Consider the following 27027-nt stretch of genomic DNA (forward strand, 5'->3'; position numbering starts at 1 on the left):
AAAGAATGGATTTCCTCAATGTGTATGTGCATTAATTATTAATGTTCTGATATTCACGCCGGTTACGAATGCTGTCCAAAAAGTTGTGTTACATAAATTCGTCCGGTGTAAATTAAATATCTTTTTTGATTATTAATGATACTTGATACTCTATTGACTTTTGACCTATTTATGCCTCATAAAATAAAATTATCAAGGTAAGAATCACTAGGAGAAATGGTATAGAGATAAGTGTTAATCTGTGACATTATACCTAACAACATTCGATTAGCCATAAGTAACAGGAAAATACTATGGTTGTTTGATAAGATTTTTGGTGTTTTTGACCAGAAATACCTGACTTCTATTTTAATAGATTTGAACCTTTGCAGGAAAATTTTGAGCGTTTTGGCAAAAAAGATTCACATTGAAATGAAACGCTTAAAACAGATCTTTCGGTCGAAATATTTATTCATTTCAAAGCGTCGCATGGGTATGGAGGACTGCTATTTAAAGCAACAGAAAGAATGCAGTAATCCGTATGACCACTATTGCAAATTTAACCTTTTTCGCATTGAAAGAAAACATTCAATTCGATACAGGATGATTCAAAATTAGAAGCAAAAAATTAAAGAATATTCATACAGATATTCTTGATAAAAGATGTGAAATGAAATGTTTGCCAATGAGGCTTCTTTTCCGAGTTATCAGACTTTCTGTAGGTTACAAATTTTCAACTTTAATAAATAATATAAAAATACATAATTTAGGTACTCAAATGTTCAAAAATATGAACATTCCCATCGATACAAGCTTGGCAATGCAAAAGTAAGCTAATTGCATGTTTTGTTTTATTTGAGTGAATTTGAATGCAATAATGATTCGTTTCATTAATTGTTCTTGATTATCAATTTCCACTGCACCGACTAGTTGTTAAATGTCTCCAAACAAAATAATCCAAAGGATTCGAATCAGGTGATCTCGCAGGCCATAGCACCTAACCACACCGACCAATCCATCTCCTACTGAGAACAGTATAAGGAATTCCTTATACTATGCTTCGACTGACCAAAGCGTCTCTCTGTAAGGTTCTGAGTTGGAGGAACAACGTTGACTCAGTATATTCGAGATTGAGTACTGCATTTTTCGCCTTTAAACGTCTCCAGCAAGTCCCAATTACCATGATTACAATACAAAAGGCATAAAGATATTCTCTGTATTCCAAAACATAGAACAACTTAATTTTAGCAATCGCCAACGTACTATGGCATCATCTTCCGGAGAGACTGAAAGTTTTGAAGTACAGAAAATTTAAGAGATGTATTAAGGATTTGTTATTGATATATTGGCTATGCCAGCTTTCAAAAACAGGGGGCTTTTATGAAATTAAATTGATCGTATGTAAAAACTTTGAATTCCAATAACTCGAAAATCAAGCCAAATTGGCAGAAAATTTCTTGTACTTATATTATTAGAGATTCAAGGCATGACTTGATATTCAAACTACTTGTCTTGATATTTAAGCTTCTTGACTTGGCTTGACTTCAAATCAAGTCAAGTTCAAGTCAAGTACTAGTTTTTCAAGTGTTTATTCATCAAGTAGGTACTGGACTTCTTCTCAAGCTACTTGATTTTTAGCAGTTTTTATTATAAAATTTGAAATAATATTCCAATTCCAATCAACATTCGACAAAATTGAAGTTATTAATCCAAAATAAAATTTATACTTATTGACTTATCTCCATAAATTTTCATTCAAATCACAGAAAAATATCTATATTTTTCATCTTTTCTGAAATATTTTATTACACAATAATTATATGCACTTTACTAAATCAGTGCAAGACTTTTTGATAACTGGATACTCAGTAAATTCTGAAATTCGTTGAAATTAGAAAAATATGTAATACAGTATTCTAGGAATCAAGAAGAAACAAGAAAAAAAAAAAAAAAGGCGCCCTCCAATATTTGCCGCCCGGTCCTGCTGTTTTAGGTGATGCGGATGAGCCATTATTTTGAATTTGAATGCGCTGACGCCTTACAATAGTTAATTTGATATGAAAAATTATCTGTGACATTTATTCGAATTATATATAAATATAAATATCTCAAATCAAGTCAAGTCAAGTTCAAGTATGTAATTTGTCACGAACTTGATTTTCAAGTCAAGTTAGTTGGTTAAAATATCAAGTTACTTGGCTTGATGAATCCCTATATATTATTCGCTTCTTAATTTTTCGCCTGGAGTTTTGAATCATCCTGTATATCAAAATTCAAAAGGTGAACTATCAATAGAAAACTAAAGACAAATTCACTTGAGTTTGTATAGAAAAATCCGAAACGTTGTTATTGGTTTCATTACAATCATTAGATTCCTATCCGGATCCAATACTTAGCTATTTATCAGTCTGAAGTCTGAACTGTCGAACAATTTTGATTTGAAGTATAAATTATCCTGAGCATTTAGAAGCGACAAATTCCAAGATTCTCCAGACAACAAATCTTGATCACATGCTTTGCAAACACGAAAAACCGCATGTCATGATACGAATATACAATCGGCAAGTGTAGAAAGGCGCGGTTACTTTTTTTACCGTTTATGGATTGTACATAACATAAAGTGAAGGTGATCGACTTTTTAATAACAACGGCCCCTACATTCTACTCCATACGTCAACAGTCAACCAGCTAGACTCAATGAATTCGTGCCAAGTTATAATGTTGATAATGGACTAGGAAGTGGATTGCGTCTACTTTCAAACGGAGACCGATTGGAGAAGGCCTATCTGGTGTTTGAAGAACAAGATCATCAATCTACCTTTTAATCACTTCGAAGCACGCCTAGCTCCTCTCGCATTCGAATTTTGAAATAGTTAATTGGAAATGACTTTATTTTATTAATTGGACTATAAGCTTCCCTATACATCTACGCAATTATTTTATTTCTTTTCTTATCGATGTTATTTCCTGAAACATTCTCTCACATTTTGAGGTCTCAATTTAAGTAAAAATTCGAGAAAAATTCTGATTTGGCACTTCATTACATAGGTCTGAAGACTGAATAGAAAACACACTTTTTTTTCGAAATTTCAATTTCATTCGGCAACATAGTCACCTTCAAGAGTGATAGGTACATGCGCTCCAACGCTCCTCTAACTTTTAAATACCCTTTCTGTAGAAATATTTGTATTTGCTTTCCAACTAGGTTTCAACCTTGGCAATCAGTCCTACATTTACATGAGAGCTAAATTTCATTCTCTGGAGTACATTTTGACCGTTGTTGTCGAGCAGAGTCTGCATAACACTTATCAATAAATTACTTTTCTCGCACAGTATTTTTTTTCAATAAAAAACTGTCTCTTATAAGTTCAGGATCCAGACAAACTCCATGATTCGAAATTTTGACACGCATATTTTGAATCTTTGTATTAACGAAAAAAAAGTATAGTAGGCTTCTTAAGAGACATGTTATTTCAATAAATTACATCTCGTATTACAACAAAATAAGCTCCGGGCTTGGCACCAGGATCGTCACGAGTAATTTTGGCACCTGAAGCAAAGAGTTTTTCGGCGTCCCTGCTAAATAAGTATCAATAACAATATAAATTCCTCATAACCACTACCAAAAAAAGGAACCTGCTACGATGATAATAAACACCCTTCTTGAAATCTTGCAATCGTGCTTGAAAAAATTAAATTCTATAGTGAATAAAGAATATTGAAATGTTTTGATGTATAATATTGAATTTCAAATGTTTTCAAGATTTTTGAATGAAATAAAACACAAAAACAGATCAAATACATATGCATAAGTCAAAAATGTCGGAATACAAATAGTACATCGTAAACAAAAAAAATAGTAATCCTATATAATATATCGATATATCCTAATAAAAAAAAACAGCACACACAAAAAAAAGCTTATTTATACTAAAGCATGAAAAATATAAAACAAAATATCACATATTATAACGAAGCAGGTAGGTCTTGGGAAGTTTAATAATTGCTTCGACTTCGAAAACTAATTGGGATTACTAACATGTGTTCCACTGAAAACAATTGGAATTATACAGTAACTAGTTTCGAAAGCAAAATCGTGGGAATTTTCCATATATTGAATGTGTAAACATCGGCTTCCAAATAATTCTAAAGCGAAGGCAGTATAATTTTTTGTCCTTGTGAAATACATAATGATTTTATCCCTCTTTCAAAGAGGGTAATGGGGAATTCTGTCAGAAATGGTTGGGCTCCCATGAGTTATTTATTATACAGATAGCTTAGTGAAGGTGGTTTAGATATTTTCATTTCATTGGATGTTGACAAACGCAGCGGAGCGGAATAACCTTATGTTGTTTTTGAAAATGAAGGATTGAATATGATTAGGCGGCCAGCAAACTGGGTTGAATTGCCGCTACTCAAATAGAGACGCCTGAAACTGTCGCTTCACTGTTTCACCCCTAAGACCGGACCTGCCTGGCGCTTTCCCGCCAAATTATTGGAACGTAGAGTTATATATTATTGCAATCAATTTCAAAGTATGAAATTCTCATTTCACAGCTACACATAGGTAAAATCCCAACTTGGTCAGAATTATGGAAAATTTAGGCAGAATATCGAAAAAAAAACTTTTATTTCAGTTTCAAGTTTAATGGAAAAAATTGTGTTGATTGCGTTATCGAAATAGAATATTCAAGCATCAAGAACATCGAACAAAAATTGGAAAACCCTCGTTGGAAATCATATAGCTTTGTACAGACATACAGGGTGTTTCATCATAAACTGGACAAACATATACATTCGTGTAGAGGACATCGAGAGAATCATTTTTGCCTTATACAATATATCCCGTTTTCGACGCATAAGCGAGATACAGGGTGTTAAACGTCAATTTTGAGCAATATTTTTATGGCTGTGGTCAGTTTTGTATAACACTCAAAGAAACGGTTTTTGGTGAAATCTCAGTATTTTTGGGTCCTCTATTCAGAAAAGTTGATGAAATCCGAAAAAAGAATTACAAAATGGCGGAAAACCTGCAACGTTCCAAATTTTTTTTTCCGGTGGTCAAATTGAATTTTAGTTTCTGAATGAACACAATTTTCTAAGAATTTCTGTGCAAAAATTTTTTCAAAAATCGAACACAAATTTTTTTTTACATGTCTACAGCGATAAAAAAATTTCACCCGAAATGGATGGAATTTTGTACAATTGTACTCCTTCAATTATCAATCACGAATATGAAAACAGAATTGTAAAATATTAAACGGTTTCGTTACTACAGCCATTCAAATGTTTCGTTCAAACCTCCAAATAAAATTTAGAATGGCTTCTTAGAGTCAAAATTATTAAATTATTGCTATTTCCAAAAATTCCGGATGCTAAAATGTATTTATACAAAAGAAATTCGGTGAAACTTAGTTGGGAGTCGAACCCTCGATTCCAACGTAAGTATTAATGAAGAAATTAAGACAGTTCTAAGGATATTAATATTCGTTGCTAAGCAACGGAAGTTCGTAGCTCATAGAATTCTACTGGTTATTTGAATTTCACTGAATATAATTTCGCAAGTATCGTGACACGAGTATTGGAAACGAAAATGAAATATTCTCTTTTGGAAAAAAATGATATTGTGAAGGCTTATTATGAAGCGAATTGCTCAGGCAGAAAAGCATGGGAAATTTACTCCCGCAGATTTCCAAGCAGAAATTTGCCAAACTTCAAAACTTTTTATGAAACAGTACGCAAATTACGTGAAGAAGGAAGTTTGCACCGGAAAAAGAAGGAAACAATAAGAACAAACGATGATCGCATCCTTAATTTAGTAGGAGATAACCCAATGATTTCAACAAGAACTCTTTCGAACCACCCTCCAGTGAATAAAAGTACAACTACTGTTTGGAGAGTACTCAAAAGGAACAGCTTCCATCCGTTCCATTTCCAACTTTGCCAAACTTTAGAAGACGGTGATTTTCATAGAAGAAAAGAATTCTGTCAGTTTATTTTGAGAAGAGTACGTGGAAATAGGGATTTTCTCCATCAAATTTTATTTACGGATGAAGCTATGATACTTTTCATAGGGATGGTTTCTTCAACAGAAAAAAATATTATTTTATGGCATAGAGAAAATCCGCATGCTACGGTATCAAAAAATAGCCAGAAGAGGTTTTCATGTTTGGGCGGGAATAAAAAATAAATTCATTATCGGACCATACATTCTTCCTCAAACATTGACTGGAAACGGCTATTATCACTTCCTGACGGAGATTCTGCCAGATCTTCTTGAAGATTTTCCGCTGAGTCAGATTATATTCAGTGAAATTCAAATAACCAGTAGAATTCTATGAGCTACGAACTTCCGTTGCTTAGCAACGAATATCAGAACTGTCTTAATTTCTTCATTAATACTTACGTTGGAATCGAGGGTTCGACTCCCAACTAAGTTTCACCGAATTTCTTTTGTATAAATACATTTTAGCATCCGGAATTTTTGGAAATAGCAATAATTTAATAATTTTGACTCTAAGAAGCCATTCTAAATTTTATTTGGAGGTTTGAACGAAACATTTGAATGGCTGTAGTAACGAAACCGTTTAATATTTTACAATTCTGTTTTCATATTCGTGATTGATAATTGAAGGAGTACAATTGTACAAAATTTCATCCATTTCGGGTGAAATTTTTTTATCGCTGTAGACATGTAAAAAAAAATTTGTGTTCGATTTTTGAAAAAATTTTTGCACAGAAATTCTTGGAAAATTGTGTTCATTCAGAAACTAAAATTCAATTTGACCACCGGAAAAAATAATTAGGAACGTTGCAGGTTTTCCGCCATTTTGTAATTCTTTTTTCGGATTTCATCAACTTTTCATAATAGAGGACCCAAAAATACTGAGATTTGACCAAAAACCGTTTCTTTGAGTGTTATACAAAACTGACAACAGCCATAAGAATATTGCTCAAAATTGACGTTTAACACCCTGTATCTCGCTTATGCGTCGAGAACGGGATATATTGTATAAGGCAAAAATGATTCTCCCGATGTCCTCTACACGAATATATATGTTTGTCCAGTTTATGATGAAACACCCTGTATACATATATGGTTTCTAAGGTTACAAATGGCGCATGAATGATGAGTGCTCAAAAGCACTTGAGTTCACGACAGTGCTTTACCCCTTTTTTTTTGTTTATATCCGTTATACACATCGGTAGCTCAGGCTGTGTAGTGTACTCTGGTGATTTCACTACAATGGCTAGAAATCTCTTTGAAATGCATTTTTAGGTATTTAGTTATTCAATTATCATTTTACGAGTATTATTTCCTTATGCTTATTTTAAGATACTTTAACTGTTTGTTTCTATTTAATTTTATTCAACAGTGCTGCTGAGGTGAAGATGAAACATATTAACAAAGCGAAAATCATTGATGAAACATTAATTTTAAACCTATTTTTCAATTCAATCAAACAAATGTCGTTTCGAAGTAATAGAAAGTACCTATCATTATTTAAATTTAAAAACATATTAGTTTGAAAAGATGGCATTGCTAAAATTGCTCGCTGGAAGTCAGCAGTAAGTAGATTATTTATTGTAGAAGATTTTTTGAAACAGATGATTATTTTAAATAAATGGTTTAGAAAATAAACATTCTATCTTCTAGTCAGCAGTTGCAAATGAGCGAAATAACTCATTCAAGAAAATGAGTTATGCCGGTCATTTTTCTTCTTGATAATGTTGTCCATGACTTCATTGTTAAATTAATGACGTTGGCCAGTCCGTTGAACTTGAGGGGAATGTACACATCTTCTTATGGCCACATGCCGTTAGCTTACGATTTAATATTCAGTCTGTTCTTTATGACAGTCAATGTACTATAAATTTTGAATGAACTCGATTGATTTTCACTATAGATCTTATTCTTTGTACGAAGAAATACTATAGAATTATACTAATTTTTCACGAATGTTCATTATCTTACGTAGGTATCTTCATTTCTTCGTTCTATATTCTGAAAAAATGTTAATGCAATCAGCGCTCCACTACTCATCAGTTAGAAAAAGAGTTTTTATTCGCAAAATTTAATATGTTTTATCCCAACTATCCCGGTATTCCAAGAGAGGAATCATCGGAAATCTTATATATCTCTGAATCCACAAGTTGAGCATCTATGAAATGGCTGATGTCATTATAAGAATTCAATTGTCTCCGTATATGAATAAATACACAAATAGTCAAGAACATAAAATTTCAATATTCTAGTCTTGATTAGTCTTGATATAAGCTAATTCAAGGTAAAAGAGAAAAACATTTAAAAACTAATTCTGCTTTTTTATCTGAAGGAAATATTTCGATTAGTTCGATAACAGAAAGATGTAATCCAATTAAGTAATAAAAATATTCATTTTTTTTTCGGAATATTCACACCTTTAAGTGATGTAATGTAGCAATGCATATTCCATATTTGTTCTGCTCTTACAAAGTAAGTACGTACGAAGAATAAAAATATTCCGATATGATTGAAATTGGATTAAAAAGCTTGATCAAGTAAAGTTATTCACATACGATTGCATATTTTTATCTTTCAGGAACCAGTTCATCAAGTCCTTGACATTCATAGATGCATTTTCGTTAATCATTGATAAAACTGTTATCTCAATTCGAATTCTTATTAATTTCCCGCAATTATTCGATGATACATCTCGAAATTAATGAAAGTATTGTAGTATGATTATTTCTTCAATTCATCTCTTTCCGAAAATGTAAACTATAATATCTTTGGAATTTTCAAACAATAACTCATGATAGATAACTTGTAATATTGACTTCGTGTTCATTTGGATTACGTAATTTTTGAAGAAATTCACACCTTCCAGCTATATAATTAATTCTAGCTCACTAGTCCACTAGTCTAGCCACTTGTCCCGAAACTAACGATTCGGCATATGAGTATCAAGAGCAGCGTTGTTTCACGATAAATTCTATCACATCATTCTAAAATACATAAACAGCCAGAACAGAGTATTACGTGAACAAAACGAACAGTAATAAATGTCGAAGCCAAAGTAGAGACACCAAGGAAATTTAGATTTTATAAAACTATTTATAAGAACAGACACATTCATTCATGATTCATGGTAGTCTTCATTAATAGAATAAAACGGTGTTTCACTTAATACAAGAGTTTGCTTGCCCATTGTGTAATCTCCACTGTGGCCTGTAACTTACTGTATATAAAAACACAAAAAATAAGATGATTTTTTTTTAAATCGTCTATTGTGAAAATCTAGTTTTAATTCGTTCTTAATGCCTATTTCCTTCACCCAAAACGAAGTTCTTGTAATATTTAATTATTCCAATGACAAAATGTTATGAAAAATAGATGAGTCCTGGGAATAACTGATGATTCCAGGATCCATTTCTTTCGCTAGTTTGATTCTGAAGTTGCAGGGGCGACGTCGGCTTTCAATAATAGGGTGGACAATATTTCTATTGACCATATAGTTTACGCCAAATTCAGGTTTTATTTTTTTGCTCATGCGGGGGCTAGCAAAAATTTAAAAAAGCCTGCACCAATCTTGACGCCACTGTATGGTTGGAAAAATTGACGGTTGAGCATCGCTGAAACAATTACAGATTCTCCTTGGGTGCACATGATGGCCGAAGAAGGGTTAGACGACGTCGGGGAGAAAAACGTGAACCTCAGTTTGATGTTGAGCGTCATGTAAACCGGACAGTAGGTGTTGTGGTATGGGATGCTAATGCACATGCAAGTAGATCACCTTTATTCTTTATTCGAGGTAACATTACAGCGCTGCGTTACCTTCAAGAAATAGTAGAGCCATATGTTCTCCCTCACCTTTGCCGGCTCGAGAATCCAATATTTCAGCAAGATAATGCCCAACATCATGTTGCCAGAGTTAGTTTGAACTTTTGCATGGCCGCCCAGATCCCCGGATCTTTTGCTCTTAGAGCATGTTTGGGACATCATGGGTAGAAGGCTTGGAAATTTACCCCAGCCCCCACGGACTTTGGCGGCTTCTAGACATGAAGTACAGGTAGCTTGGGATAATATCCCTCAAGAAGAAATAGACCATCTTATTGCATCAATGCCGAGACGTGTTGGGGAGTGTATAGATAATTGAGGTGGACAAACACATTATTGACAAATGTATAAAAAAACCCTCCGTTTTTTTCCAAATTTAAATAATTTACTCCTTGTTATACTATCTATGTTTTACCAAAGAAAAAATGAAATTTAAACAGCTTCTTCTGGATGTTGCAGTTTCTTTGTCAGTTAGTATATTTTTCAACTCTTTCATTCACTGATCTTCAAATTGGAGCATTTCCAGACACATTTCTAGGTTTCAAATCATAAAAAACTTTTGCTAATGAAGAATATAACTAGGTAAAGACACTTCAGTATTGTGAGTTCTGAGAATAGAAAAAAGGTTCATCAGATGGAATGAATCAATATCGTTGCATGTTACAAGATAGAATTCATTATTATTGAAATCTCATTGGAACATTTGCTATTCACATTTCTCCATAACTAGAGCAAAAAGATTAATTCCATACATTCGTGCTACTCCACGTAGATGACGATCTTTATCTTCATGATTCCAGTGAATTATTCCAATAAATAAATTAGAATCAAAGTTTCACAATCACATATAAACTCATTAAACGTTTATCGCGAGAACCCTGAATCACGAAAACAATCGCCCAGTTTCTATTGTTGTTTTTATCTGGGTTGATCAGCTGGCAAACGGAAAACAAGTTTCCCTTTTTGCAAATTTTTACTTTCATTCGTACAGATAAATGAAGAAGGAATGGCCGTCCCGCCTTTGACCCAGACTAGAAGATCTCGGTTTTTTAGATGAAGATGCATTGTATACGTTACGTAAAGCGATAATTGATACTGAAGATGTTCCAGAATGAGGTCGACTGTGAACGAATTTATGACTCGAGATTTCTTCATGATTTTAGATTGTCAATATATGCAAGTACCGTCAAAAGATTAAGTAACTGACGAATAGATAAACATATAAACTAGGATTTTCGTATTATGGTGCTAATGGAATCATAACCAGAGTTCGATCGAAAGGTTGCAAAGTTTCATGTATCTTTCCCGGCTATTATTTGCAATTAGTCATCAAACCTGGTAATCATTCTTTGAAAAAAAATGTCACTCCAACTTTCACACTTTGCGATTTGAAATGCGATAAAAAATTGGTCTCTCCACCGTCTGAACTTTCTTCTTCATCAGAGCCTTTAAAAAAACTGAATTATTGGATTCAAAATTAATCAATTAAAAGACCAAATGCTGTGATAAAAGTTAGCTGTATTACCGAGAAATGAAGATATGTTGGGGAAAAGATTCCTGCTATCTAGAAAATCTCATAACCCACAATAATAACTCAACAAAGGGGAACCAAAAACCAAACTCATCAACGAATGAGCATTTGAAAAGAAGAGCGCACTTTAAACAAACAAAAATCTTCAAGACAAAAGAGCAGTCCGTCGAAAGTTACGTTTCTGCTTTATGGTAAGGATTCCTGGAGTGTGGTAAAATTAAAAAAATAGTATATTATTTCACGAGGAGGAGAAGTGTCACTTTTCATGGCGAGCTTATGTTTGCCCGCCGAACGGAGTGAGGCGGGCAATTTAAGCGAGCCATGAAAAGTCACTTCAACTCCGAATGAAATATGCAATTTTTTTTCAAACGTTTTATTTATTTTATTTATTTAATTTATTTATTTATTTAATAATTACACCATTCTACAGCCAAGGCCAATAACAGAATGGGAAAAAACGTTTTGTAATTCATACAATCAAATTCTGAACAAAATCGTACGAGAATATATCAGATTTGCACAGCTTTCATGGTTATATTTTATTATCATATGTTGGTACTCCGAACTCTCCGTCAGCCGTCACGGATTTATCTGTCACTTCATCGTTTATTTTCATTTCTGCTCAGAAGTCGTGAACAATAACAAATACAATATCTACTCTACACTATAGTAATATCGAAATTCCTGGAACTTGCCTAAATAGAAATATATCAAGTAGATCCTGTGTTATCTCGAACTTATCTAACAGTATAGAACAAGTTGTTTCTTAAAATGGAAGGTAGAATCAAGCAAAATTATTACATCTCGTATGACTACTATTTACATTTATTTTGCAGAATTGTTGAACTCTCCAGGGTGAAAAGATTCGAAAATACTATTATGTACAATCCACACATAAGTATTTATATATTTAATAACTGCATTGGATATCCAAAAGGATTGAAATAACTAGAAATATTTTTGATGAAGAATATTGTTTACAATGTTTTCTTTACGGATAAGTCATCGAAAAGCATTGATGAAATATATTGTGTTGTGTTATAACTAACCTAACAATTTTAGCAGATATATCATTAGTGTTCAGAATAAATGGTTGAGAGTATTATAATTCTCATCAACAATATAAATGCACTTATATTTTTGATTACTGAAGAAGAATTACTGCAATTGTGCTAATATGTGATTTTATGAAAATAAATGAAATTTGTTTTGATATATTCTATTCATTCTATAATAATTTGAAGATTGAATGAACTCTCAGTTCTTATTTTTGAAAGTATAATCATTGAAAACTTTGATTATATTAGAATGCATAATACATCCCTGGATTGAATGATAATCCAGGTATGAAGTGGTTACGTTTATTATATTATATATTATAATGGGAACGTTCAAAATTTGTCTACTCGATGCAGGAATATAGCTAGCCAAAATTTCAGCAATATCCAATTTTTTCTGTGCTGCAGTTCTACATAACTTTCAGCAACAGAAGAGCTTTTCCATTCTCCATGTCATTTCAAGGATATTATATTTTCTCCTTTATTTAGCAGGTGAGAGGTAGATAATTATTTATTGTTATGCTGCTCAACTCGATTCTTCTGAATGCACCAGAATATCTGATAATTAATATTACCTGCAATTTTGTCCCAAAATTATGATCATGTCCTGCCAAAATTCAGATAAGATGTGATAATATTAAGGATGATATACATATCTTGACATCGAGGAATTCAAAAACTTTTCAATGTCTTCAAATTCTAAAACCTCAGATTTTTTTGGAATATATTTCCTTGACAAAGATTTTAATTAAGGTTGTCATTTCAAATAATTCGATTTCGAAAATCAATATTATGTTATCGGTTGAGTACCTATACAACAATACATCGAATAGGTTTTCTCTTCCACAAATTTGACCACATTGAGCCATCAACTTTTGAACATAATTCTAACCGTCCATTACTATATGGTTTCAATTTCCATAATGCAACATTAATCAATTGTACAATATAAATTTGGTCAATAAAAATGACGTTTGAATTAGAATTATTCATTCTGGTCCTTAGTAACCATAACCTCGAGCTAAAATCTAATACTTTTTTTCCTTGTATAATAAATAACTATTTCCCTCCGGCGGAGGAAGAGTAGAACTTTTCGATGATCATGTCAGTCGAGAAAAGACGTTGTTATTGTACGTTTGAAAAAAAAAAAATTTTACAGTCAATAAAAATGCGAGTGTAACGCATGATGAGATCAACTAAAAACGAAAAATACTTGGAATGATAATAATAATAGAAGAAAATGTCCTGATTCCCTCAGTATAATACAACATTCATTATCAACATTTCAGAAAGAAAAATTTAATGAATGAGGCCTACAGCTACAGGAAGATTCATTTATGATTTTTTTCAACTCGAGTAGTTATTTATGAGAATATATTATGGTAGTGAATAGATCGACTACTTGAAAACTATTGAAACCAAATGGTAATAGTATAGTACGCCACTGTGGATAGATGTACCTTTTCTGTGCGGAACACTAAATCTACCCAATTATCTCATTGCCATAAAGAGTCGCACTTCTGAATTGAGTCGAGCTATGTTAATCCATGAAATCCATTGCTTTCTGGGTTAAATCAATCTTCTTTAAGCCATATGAAAAATAGGTATCACACAGTTGATTCAATCTTCATCAACCCATCTCGAAAATTATCTAGAGTTAAATCAACCTTTATCAGGCCATAAAGGTTATAAAGGTGTAGTCGAAAGAAATCAAGACTGTAATTACCATAATTAGAATAATACGATTTAGATCAAATATGCGCCGTTTTGTTAGACAACTTGTTGTCATTTTGAAGGTAACATCATAATGTCTCTCTCATAGAAGCCCTCGTCCCTATTGGCAAAAAATTGAGACAGTTGATTTTCACAAGCCTCTTTTAAAGAGAATTTTTCACCTGCACAATTGTTCGCTATGGAGTGGAAAATATGTTAATCACTTGATGCCAGGTCTGGACTATAAGGCAGATGCAATAAAACCTCTAACCAACCTCCCGGAGTTTCTGGTGAGTCACTATCGATGTGTGTGGTCTGGCGTTGTCCTGATGGAATCCAATTACTCTCCTGCTGGCCGCTTCTAGGCAAGTGCTTCCTTCAGACAATCCAATTGTTGACAATGTAGTTCTGAGTTAACAGTTGTGCCGTAGGGGAGCAGCTCACAGTAGATAATTCCCTACCAATCCCACCAAACACACAGCAAAACCTTCCTGGCCGTCGATTTCAGCTTGGCCACCGTTTCTGCCGGCTCACCGCGTTTTTGGGCAATCTTGGTTCTTGGGCAATCATGTTTCTTGGACAATGAAAACACTGCTTGCATGACGGTCAGACTAGACAATGTCCATGATTTTATCCACATTTTCGAAAATTGGCCTTCCAGTGCGTGGTGCATCGAAATCACCGGAATTGACGAAACAAAAATTGAGCGTCATTGGCTGTTACAGTATCAGGACCATAAACACTATTTTCATTTTAGAACAGAATCTTTGGATGATTGAAAATTCATGGTAATAACAATTCAACAATGATTTCGAAGGTGTTGGGTTGAATGCCGGTATTACACCAATCGAAAGAGTAGAGAAATTTAAAAACTGGGAGATGGTTGTTTGAAAACTGGACGTCCGACATCGAAATAAAAAGTCGCATAGAACAAGCTTAGGCAGGCGTTTCAAAAGTTCGGGAATGTATTGAGGTGCTCGGACTTTGATCTAAGGTTGCAATTGAGATTTGTCAAATATTACGTGTGGTCGGTAATACTGTATGGAGTGGAAGGGTGGACCTTGAAAATGAAGCGTTCTAGATGTGGAAGTACCGCAGAATATTGAGAATTCTCTGGACTGCTAGAATCGAGGCTAGAATGAAAAATAACGAAGTACTCAGTCGAGTAGGCAAGGAACCTGAATTATTCACCAAAGTTAAAAACAGAAAAGTTGCTTATTTGGGGCACATCATGAAACATGAGAAGTACAAATTCCTACAACTGGTGATTGAGAGTAAATTAGAGGGCTACAGAGGGGTTTGGCAGGAAATGGATGTCCTGACTTCGAAGTATTCGGCAGTGGTATGGATTTAAATCAATACAGATATTAATTCACACTTCAAGAGGTAGAGCTGAGATAGAGAGGGCGATCGCAAACATCCATTAGTGGATAAGCAGTGCAAGAAGAAGATTGTTACTTTTTATAACATTGAAATAAAAAAAAATGCTAAATTACTTTTTCCCCAACCTTATATTGATGGATCTCGAAGGATAAAATTTTTCCACATTCAAAAAATTCAACTATTTTTGCTTGCATCACTTTGCTCATTTTTTATTAGGAAAATAACTATTGTTGCGAAATCTTACTCGAACAAATTCATAAAATTCGAAATGCGATTTGAGTCTTCCAAGGTTGGAAATGTAATTATATTCATAAAGATAAAGATATAACGATATATGTAATTTAATAAGGTCTTCATTTTTGAATAAAGTTTCATTTTCACTGTGATAGTATTTATCACGATAGTACTATCTAACTATCGTGATAGTTACTAACGCAGGAACTATCACTATATAATCTACTTTTATATGATGGTAGTTCCTTCGATAGGCTCTATCACGATAGCACTACCACAGTGAAAATGAGCATCTAATTTTTCCTGTCACATAATATGTCCAAAATTTCAACCTCCGAAATTGTTCAAACAATTATTTTTTTTTACTTTCCTGAAATATTTACGTTCTGTAATGAGTCGGATTCTAAACTAGAATAAAAAATTGTCGTTCCGTCGTTTGTATTCCAGTTTTTTCTCGTAAAATATGAAACTGTTTCCATGAAAATCGGTGACTATCGCAGAGATTCATTTTCATTAAATTGCTATTTTTCGCTCAACACTTCAATAATAACTGATAATAACAAGCTGGAAGTTGTTGTGTATGGTGTAATTATACTACATAAAAAGCATAAATGTGAAAAATAAGGTCAAGTTCCGATTCTATAAATGATGGTCTTGGAATAAAAAAGGTATCTTACTACTATATAGAGATAGGCAATCTTAATCAACTGATCACAACAAATAGATTCTACTGAAACTCATTAGAGTTGTTTGCGCAATTTTTTGATCCTCTCTGCGGACAACTTTCAAATGAGGCACGGGTACCTTTCAATTTTTACTATTTGACATATCATCGGTATTCCTATTGATAACACAGGCGAACAGACATTTGGATACCTGCGATTTTTCAACTGGTTATAGTTAATTTTCAGATGCAGAATATAAAATAACCCTCAGATTTCATTTATACATTTATCATTCTTTATTTCTTTTATTTAGAACTACTTAGAGGGACACTACTGCGATATCGTAAACCGTTAGAAATAGAGGGTGTGTTAAATTTAAAAAAAGTTGCATAGTTTAGGGATGAGTGTGCTGGTGTGAATATATCTCGAAAAAACTCATTTATTTTTGAAGATAACTTCACGAAATTCGGTTTGTAGCCATTATCCAATATAGGGATTATAACGGCGTCTTCAGATTTTTTTTGTTCTCCATTGTTTCAGAGACGCAATAGTTAATTTTTTTTTCTTATGGACGCCATATTGGATTTCCTTATGAGGTGATAAAGAAAAAATACGAATTCAACAATGAATCACACCTTCAAAAATGTCGAGTCTGCCTCACAAATTTGAACCTCCTTTATAGTTTTTTTAAATTTAGATTTAAAAAAATACTCAAGTGATGATTTCACATAACAACTGTCAATAAAGTTATTTGTCAATTCTGGCTCCAGCCTACCAAGTACTTAAACAAAAAAATTAACAGGAACTTCAAATTTGAGTAGATAGACTCGAAATTTTTGTAAAGTGTGAGTAGTAGGCTGGAGCCAGAATTGTCAAATAACTTTGTTGAGAGTTCTTATGGGAAACCATCACTTGAGTTTTTTTTTTTTTAATTATATGGAACAATTTCAATAGAGATTGTCAGTTGTACGCTATGTAAAGTGTTGGTATCACCATGATCATCTGATGGATAGGACGTTACTTATCAAACAGGATTCAGTGATGATTCCTCATAACAACTGAACGAAGTAACAAGTTAGTTGATAATTCTGGCACCCGCCTACTACTTCAACAAAAAAATAAAAATGAAGTTACCTAAGGTAAGTTTAAGGTAGTTTTAATTTTGATTTATTTTAGGTTGATTGGTAACAATCTTAAGTCAAACCAAATACATCAATAAACCTGCATGATAAAGCCAATAGGTATTTTCAAGATAGATGTACATTATTTTGATCAAAAATCGCTCTTGTATAAAATCGACATAAATACATATACATACTTCTTTTCTAAATGCTCGCTTTTATAATCGGGAAAATAATTTCAGTTTCGCAACTATCTGCATTCATTCATGAATTCCAAAAATTAATGAGAAGAAACTTATACTTGGAAGTGTTTCCAGTGAGTGATTCCATTGAACTCATCGATATCACCTTCAATTATTCGAAATATACGGTTTCTCTTGAATCTGTGTTCGAAAAACATTTTTCAGGGTCGCAAAACGATTTCGTAGTAAATCTCGGTATTTCACATAAGATCATTAGTATCTTTGTTTATTCATTGAGTACAATAACTTTTGTTTTGATTTTTAATTGATTGATTCGCTATCTCACAATTTTGTTATGGAAAAATGAAAGCGTGCAATTTTTGTGGATAGTACTGCACCCATATAGGGTGAATCAGTTGAAAATGTATCAATTTTTTTAACCATAAACGGACTTGCTATTTTACAAATATGATGAAGTATAGAAGAAAAATTAACAGGAATTCTTTGCAAAAATGAAACCTAAACCAAGAAAGCCCACAAACTAATGGAACACTTCAAAAAACGCTTTAGTTGAAAAATTGTAACATGAAACAAATCAATATCTCCTGACGCAGCAGTACGTAGAGCTCTGTTAAGGGGGTTGTTCATTAAATAATTTGTTCTACTGAACTTAATTCTGAACAAATCCCAGGCTCTCAAGTCCCTCTGAGGAACTTTTATTCGAATATTTTCCAGAAGATAGGGACAATCGACGAAATTATGTATAATTTTATAAATCAACCTAATACCAAAATTACGACGCCTCGTTTCGAGGAGATTGAGAGACAAATTATTACGAATAATTTCATAATTAATGAATTCGTGAGGGTAACCCCATTTATATAATAACCACTTTAAAAATGTATTTTGTACCCCCTCAATGGATTGAATACGAACACTATAAAAAGGTGACCACACTACATAGGAATATTCCAGTATTATTCTTACATGGGCAATGTATACAATTTTTATTGTAGGAACTCCAAAATGTTGCATTTTTATGCAATTAATTTTGAAAAGGCAACTGACCACAACCCCCCCCTCCCCTTGATGGAAGCAAAACAAATAATCGTTATCAAATTTCGTTGCAGAAATTCATTACAATTCTTGAAATAATTATTTTAATAATGAAAAAAATTATAAGAATGATAATAATAAAAAAATAATGAAAATCATAAAATAAGGGGAATTTATTATTATTTTATAAAATGTCACAAGTTGAACTACCATGGTTTGCCCTCCTAATTTTGTTCCTAGGTATGCCCTTGATATATCGACACTCAAAATTTCAACTCGACAGTTTTGTGGTCACGGAAATTGGTTAATTTATGCATTTTTTCTAGTTTTGGATTAACATGACATTTTGTATAGAGCTTAAAATGGTTTTTTACTGAGTAAAACTTTCATGAATTTTCGAACGGCCATATTTACGTAACTATAGCTATATTTTATCCATTAACGACCTCAACCAAAGCATTCGAGATCCAAACCTGTTCAAGTGCTTTGGTGTATACGGATATAATCGAATTTGGGGACAAATTAGTCAATAATCAGTTTGAGAGCATTCATGACTAAAATTCGAAAATTACCAACATTCTCATGAAATGATAGAACGATCTATTCGGGCAATGACTGCTAAAAAATCTGGATGAGATCAAAGCATCGCAATAAGTGAAAATCAATATTTGAGTCTGAGCGATTGTATAAGTGAAACCTCAATGGACTTTTATTCAGGAATTCATATTCCTGAATAAAAGTTTCTTCTTAGCAATTGGTATACCTATACCGAGTTTTTGTGAACCACTACTATATACCCGCTCTTAGTGAGGTTATATGACCCTTCAGGCTCAGATATTGATTATTTCTAATCAGGAGTATGTCGATTTTAAGATCTATACCTATGGCACCATTCATTCTTAAACAGGAGATGAGTAGCTACATCATCGTTGCATGTTACAACTGTCGTTTGGAGAAATGGGATTTGCCTGTCTTTACGGATGAACTTATATTCTGTTTATATAAGGATTTTTATTGTATTGTTGCTGAATGAAATAAGTAATCTTCAGTTCTAATAAAAGGTAATTCGAAGGCATACTTCTTAATTTCATGACTTGACACGTAGAAATCAAAAAAGTAGTTGTTAATTCGTAGATGTATTCGACTCTATTTTAGATGTTGTACCCAATGATCATTCATATAGCACTTATTTATCAACCTTAGCAGACTTCGAATTTCCTTCTAGATGATTTGAATGCCTTATTGGAGGAAAATCCTATTGGTTATCAACTAATTCCACAGTTTTCTATTAATGAAAATTAAACATAAATTTGATGAGATTTTTCAAATAGCTTAGCGTTCTCAATGAATCTCGAAAGCTTTTAAGTAGTCTTAAACACCAATTCTCATTAATTACCAATCGCATGTGTTACACGTGTCAGATTATCCTTGAAAAAACAATAGAGATCACACTTATCCAATTGGGTGCTTACCACCTTCATTGTTTATCTACTCGTATAAAATCGTTGTTGTTTTGATTAACTATTTCCTAAAATATCTTTATTAATGTTTTAATGATAACAACTGATCATTTAATTAGATAAAATTTCTCCTTTTTGAATAAATTTATGAAAGCATTTTTGGAGCACTCGTCCTTGAACAGATCAATTTATTATTTCGTCGCAATGTCAGTAATTTTCGAAGTTCGAATCGGGAATGGTTTCAATTTCAAACGATAAGATTCGTCTTACTGAACACGATTTCGTGGTCAAATTCAACAAAGTTGGTCATAAAAACCAAGAATATTGATCATGGGGATGTATGTATGAAGTATGAAGGGGCAGTTTTCCAAGTTGTATACAATCAATAACTTCAGGAATATATTATTAAATCTTGATTACAAATGATTTTGCTATATGAATTACGGTACAAAATACTTTTTTCGGCAACCGTCCGGGAAGTGAGCATTTCTCGGCCTAGTCCGGAAAGTACGTACTTCCCGGACTAGGCCGGAAAAGATTCACGTAGTTTGTGCCATTGTGAATATGAAAATCTTGGTAGGTATATTTTTAATAAATGCAGTTGATCATTACCATAGTAACCGAGAAAACTGATGTCAGTTCATATGAAATTAGTTGTCAACAATTTGTATGTTTTTTTATCGCAATCGTAATAAAATGGGAAAAGCAGCAGCGATAGTGTTATTCTACACGGTAACCGAAAAAATATTGTACGCAACACGCCCGAAAATGTTTTTTTTGGACTCACAGACTTCCAGGACTCGCCTACGCTCCTGGAATTTTGTCTATTCGTCCAAAAAAACCCTATTTTCCGGACTTGTTACGTAATAGTAATTACGTAATAGTAATTTTGCCTTTTTACGTAATAGTAATTTACGTAACAAGTCCGGAAAATAGGTTTTTTTTTGGACGAATAGACAAAATTCCAGGACGAGCGTAAGCGACAATGACACAAACGACGTGATTCTTTTCCGGCCTAGTCCGGGAAGTACGTACTTTCCGGACTAGGCCGGGAAATGCTACTTTCTTAGAGAAAAAGCGTCTGGGAAGTGAGCACTTCCCGGACGGTTGCCGAAAAATTAATATTATTACGGAAGTAAAATTGACAGTTGATTAAAATCTGAGCACCTACCTTGTTTTCAAATTTTTATTCAAGAGTTGTCTTAAACGATAAGGTTAGGTAGGGATTCAGTCGTGAAAGACTGAAGAAAGAACTAGACACTTGGAATTCATCGGAATGCATATGACGCAGTTATATAATAATATTATTAGTTGTACACCTAATAGTATTGCCGATACTCAAGAAGCGTTATAAAGTAAGGATCAAATCAAGGGAATCTTCAATGAAAACAACAGTACATACAGGAGAAGATATTGGAGCGATTGAAAATTTGCATTATCTTTACACCTGTATCAATTTTGAATGTATCAGTTTGAATCCTAACTTAGAGATAAAGATAAGAGTAAAGATTGAAAATGCAAGGCCAATATCAAGAACGATTTAGGTGCACAAAGCGCTCTTTCAACCTGACCATTGAACAGTAATCATTAGCGTCTGGTTTAATTTAAAATGAATATAGATGGTTGCTCATTGGTTTTTCAATAATTTATTATTTATCGGTTTAATTAAACGAAAATCTAGACAATTTCATTATTGTTAATTCGAAACTCTTTTGGCTAGCTTATTCGGTTGACCACCCTCGGTTGACTCGCCCTCACTCTCACTTTCACCCACTTGCAAATATGTGTTAGTGTTGATGTTTTTCATGGCACTGGATTGAGGACTGTTAATTTTGTTGCTGTTATATTGTCCTCTAAGTGTGACATAACACATTATCATTTCTATTCTTCATTTTACGTTCTATAAAACTATCACTTCTACAGAGATATTGGAAAAGTCATTTCTTGATAGATTGAATGGTTACAAAGGGAGCAACTACTTTCAATATTACCTACTTGATACAACTAGATCTTTCATTGCATAAAATGCAGACCTTCGTTGATCAACATTTGAAGAACAGCCTCTTATGTTACGTTACGTTAAACGAACTTGCAGTAGGTAGTCAATAGTGTGAGTTATATAACATTAAAAGGTATTCCCATTCTGAGATTTGTTTGATCAGATGAAGGTGTCATACGATGCAACTTTAAACCAATTCAATTAATGTTCTTCTCGAAAAAAGTTTCTTTAGGAGGGTATGTAGATTTATTTTGTTTGTTATCGATTTAGAACATTTTATATAGGGCGCCATATGCCAACATTTTTTCTCTTCCATTGCTTCAGATTCAATTTTCTTCCATTGATACCATGTTGATTCATGATTATTTCCATAGTAGACCTCAAATAAAATGCATATGTTGCATGATGAAGGATCTGATCCACTCATTCATGGAAATTATTCAAAGAAAAAATTAAATTCAAATCATTGTACCACATTCCACTTTCTTCAGAAAGTTACAAAAATTCGAAACAATACGATATATTTGAAACATTGGCAACAAGGCTCAACGGGGGGTCAATACCACCAAAAATTTCGAATGCGAAATTTCAATGCATCCAATTTTTTCCGCAAAAACCTGAATGAACTTCTTTCACGAATTCATGCATCAAATAAATTCCATAAGGGTTTCTTTAATAATCTTTCCACAAGAAAATGAAAGTATTCATAAAACAAGTTTAACAAGTTTTTCGAGTCACAATCAGAATATTACAAATGACACCTTAACCAAAGCCTTCATTACATATTTTCGATTTTATTCAATAAATTAATACAATATGCAATAAAATTCTACTCACAAAAATTTATTCGAGTTTCTCTGAATGACCTAGGGAACTCTCAGTACATAACAAAGCACCAGACCTCTTCACAGTCTCAAATCTCGTTTATATACTTCAAATACCAAAATAGTAGTATCAAAAAAACCACGGTGTAACACACGAACGTCAGGTAGATCAAAACGATCGAAGTTAAGTTCTTTACGATAGCCAGTATTGGTGTTCACAGAGGGATCAAACTGGTCAAGTAACCCTTAACTTTGTAGATAGATACTGGAGAAATGGCGTAGATGCCGTACTTGGCTAACTTAAGGCACTCCAAAATCCACGGATGTTTCTCAATGTTTCTTTGCACGCACTCGACAATACAGCTGTTTTCTCTTGCTGGAATCATTGAAAATTAACAATGCAGCAGCAGCCCGTGGAGAAATCTGATACGGTTTCGAGGATTTCACCAGAGCACGAGCCACAGAACTCGACTATTGTCGCGATGCTAGTTTCTGTGATGGTACCACTTCTCAACAGTACTCTATTTTGTCGGGTACCTACTACCTCGTACTGCGAAAGTCAACGATACCAGTGGAATATGCAGAGTGGGTACCACCACGTTGCCGAACTTACGGAGTAATCGAGAAGAAACAGATTTCTACGAAAAGATGCTGTGTTTTGGTTCTGATCTTGAACTGTTTCCGCAACTACAATGACTAAATTCTACAAAAATTTGATATTTTATACGGAAGATATGAGATCTTCGATAAGTATGATTTGAAGTTGTTTTGGATTCCGTAATCATTTTGGGAAGTAATGGATTTTATTTTTTGATATCATATCTAAATGAAGGAAGTCCATGTGGTCAGCGGAAAAGTATATTTTGAAACAAATGAACTGAGGAAATCAAATTCGAAATTATGAACGGTTTTTGCTGATTCAGATGTGGACTTCGTTACATGCTGAATAGATATAATCATATAAATAGATATCATATAAATATGCTCTATTCATTTCAAAGTCTCCCATTTTGCTTATTATTAAGATAATCTTTGTATAATGTATAATTTAACCCACTGACATTCAAATGGCGTACCTTTCGAGTTGTATTCTAGAAGTTCCTGATCGTGTCTATGATGATTCGCTAAATATCATGTTCTTTATCATGCCGGAAGAAGAATATACAAAAGAAAAATCAGAAAATCCCAGGAAATAGTTATAGAGAATTTGACCTTTTCTAAAGCAGTTTATTTATAGGTACTTATAAAAACCTAAGCCTTCGCATTTCAAGCTCAAACCTACCCAAAAAGTTACCTATCCTAATATAATTGTTTGAGAATATAGGGAAAGCTCTGACGTTAAGTCAGAATCTTCAAGCACCAGTTCGTTCATTCGCCAATTGCACCCTCAGAGAGCAAAAGACTATAACGGGTGATTGATGTTGAATAAGTCAAAAATCTTCAAAAGGAAACATTTTACGTGAAAATATTTCTAACGAACGTTGATGATTTTAAGTCCTCTTAAGATCCTCTTCCATTTAATTCCACTTTGTGGGGGGTACCTACGATAATCAACTTTGGAATTTCAAATTGGAAACCCCTTGTTTTTTTGCAGATTCCTATTCTTTGGCAAAAAATACAAAAGAATTGTACCAACAACTGTTCATGTATCGTCACAGGGTTACATATGGCTCTGTTATCGATTTTTCCGTCTAAACGACCATAATGTACTTAATAGGTATCTATTCCATTAATGATTCACATTGAATTTTAGTCGTAAATTGTCCAGCTATTCGTTTAAACAATAAAAAACGTTCGGCGTATAAAGGTAGACAGCTTGACGGAGATTTCTAATAGATTTCCAACAGGGATTCTCGGCTTGGATTGATTTTCAAGCTATTTGGCTTGATCTTGACTTGACTTCAAGTCAAGTAGTAGTTTTTCAATCTCAAGTCAAGTCAAGTATTTATTCATCAAGTACTTGAATCATATCAAGCACTTGATTTTTAGCAGTTTTATTGTGTGGGGTCACATCAATAAAAAAATGAAGAAATGAGAAGTAACCTTGTGAAAAACACTTTTATTTATTGAACTTATTGTATCGATGAAGAGAAAATATCAACTTTTTGAAATAGAAACATATATTAAATCAGTATAAATCATTACAAAATAAAAAATAATAAAAATATAAAGTTTCTTAATATTGAGAACCTCCAGGCTTTAATTGATTTTATAATTTTCATCCAGGATATAAGAAACATCTTTTAAATTGATACATTCTTATTGATTAATGGAAGTTTTTTGAACCAAAATCAAATCATTTCGCCATTTTCAAATGATCAAGGACAGTGTAGGTATGTACTGAAACCAAATATACCAATAGACTCTTCTGTATTTATTTTATAACATCTGATCCTAATACACCTAAAATCAGTAGAAATAAAAAGTATAAAACCTAACAAAATTCCCACCCCAACCTTTACTAAGACGGAATGGAAGCAGTATTTCAGGCAGACCCAACACAATTCCCGTTTAACTTTCAAGATTTCAAGAAGTTTCTAGACCTCAGCATCGAAAACAAATATCCACTCAACAACGCATAGGTAAAATATGACTGAAAACGTCGATTTGGTCATACACACAATGGAAAATATATACACACACCTACCTAGTAAAATTCACAAAAACATAGTTCACAAAGATACTAAATGAACTGAAGGCTCAAATGGAACTTCAAGATCATGATTAGTCCAGCAGTATAAAAGCATTAGTTCTCAAGAACCTTACGATGATGTTGACGAACATAAAATCAGAAAGAATAGAATACACCATTCACAAAATTCACTATAATTCAATGGAACTGTCACGAACACAATATTATTTTGTTAGAACAATTGGTAGCAACATATAACAGTACAATATGTTAACTAAACTTTGTGAATGAGATGTAAATTTTATCGTACCAAAATTTATAAATAAATGAAACTTTTGTATTTTTTTGCCGTAGAATACCCAATAAAAAAGGAGATTTTCATTTGAAATTCTAAAGTTGACCTCCGAAACAGCCCCCCCCAGGGGAGAATTTAATGAAAGAGATTCTGGCATAAGTGAACTTCTCGGAACATTTTTCTGTAAGATGATGTTGACTGATTCCACTTGAAAAAATTACTCGGTATATAGTTAAATGTGGTCTCCAAGGGTACAATTGGTACAATGAATGAACGAGAGCTCAACAGTTCCTGCATTCACGTCAGTGCTTTCTTTATGTATCTGATGATACCAATAGCACTAAATCTTGCAAGGGACTCGAATATTTCAACTTTGTTGGATCTGTTGTCACTCAAATAGTAGGTGTTTTTCGATTTTTTTTTGAATCCCCTATGATTCTGACGTCGTTGTTAACAATAGTTCATATTCGGATTTTGCCCATAAAGAAACTTATCTGCGGTATTCGAGATCGGAAACTATCCTGAAAATTTCAAAATTCTAGGTCTTTCCGTTTGTGAGTTATCGTGTTTCCCGGTTTAAAAATCTAAAATCACAGTCATGGTAAAGAAATGATAGAGCTATCGGTTTGGAGGTGTTCGAAAACATATTCTGAAAAAACTGACTGAGTACTAATTTTGAGAAGACACACAGAGGCCTGGAATAGACACGGTGGAAAAATTTACAAAAATATAAAAAGTTAGGTCTATAATGATCTTTACTTAATTACGATGATCTCAACTTGATTATATAATATCAACCGTAAGGTTAAGTCATTCATTGATCTCTTTGTTTTAACATAAGTTGATTATATGGAATGATATCATAACTATTCATAACGAAGAAGTACGAGGAGGGAGGGCATAATCATCAACAAATATAATACATTTTAACTGAGATTACATTCATTTGAAACAAAAACGAAAGTTTAAAAAAAAATCTGATTAATTTAATTTCACTTTGTACATCTTCAAAGGAGTAATGCCAAATTTCAAAATCGCTCGGTAACTTATCGTTTTCAAAACATTAATATACGGT

At 33.1% G+C, this 27027-nt stretch overlaps 1 protein-coding gene across 2 annotated transcripts in view; it reads right to left on the reverse strand.

Annotated features, from left to right (window-relative positions):
- Nucleotides 1-23719, reverse strand: part of LOC123676948 (uncharacterized protein DDB_G0283697) — a 54376-nt gene extending 30657 nt beyond the window's left edge. Inside the window, exon 1 of one of the 2 annotated variants that reach the window (XM_045613293.1) lies at nt 23039-23719. The gene's annotated coding sequence lies outside the window, so the exon portion shown is untranslated. Of the gene's footprint in view, nt 1-2055; nt 2069-23038 lie in introns of those variants that run through there. The other variant, XM_045613309.1, reaches the window with a different exon arrangement.
- Between the last annotated feature and the right edge of the window lie 3308 nt (nt 23720-27027).

Source organism: Harmonia axyridis, chromosome 1 (genome assembly GCF_914767665.1).
Source record: "Harmonia axyridis chromosome 1, icHarAxyr1.1, whole genome shotgun sequence".
NCBI classification, from domain to species: Eukaryota; Metazoa; Arthropoda; class Insecta; order Coleoptera; family Coccinellidae; genus Harmonia; species Harmonia axyridis.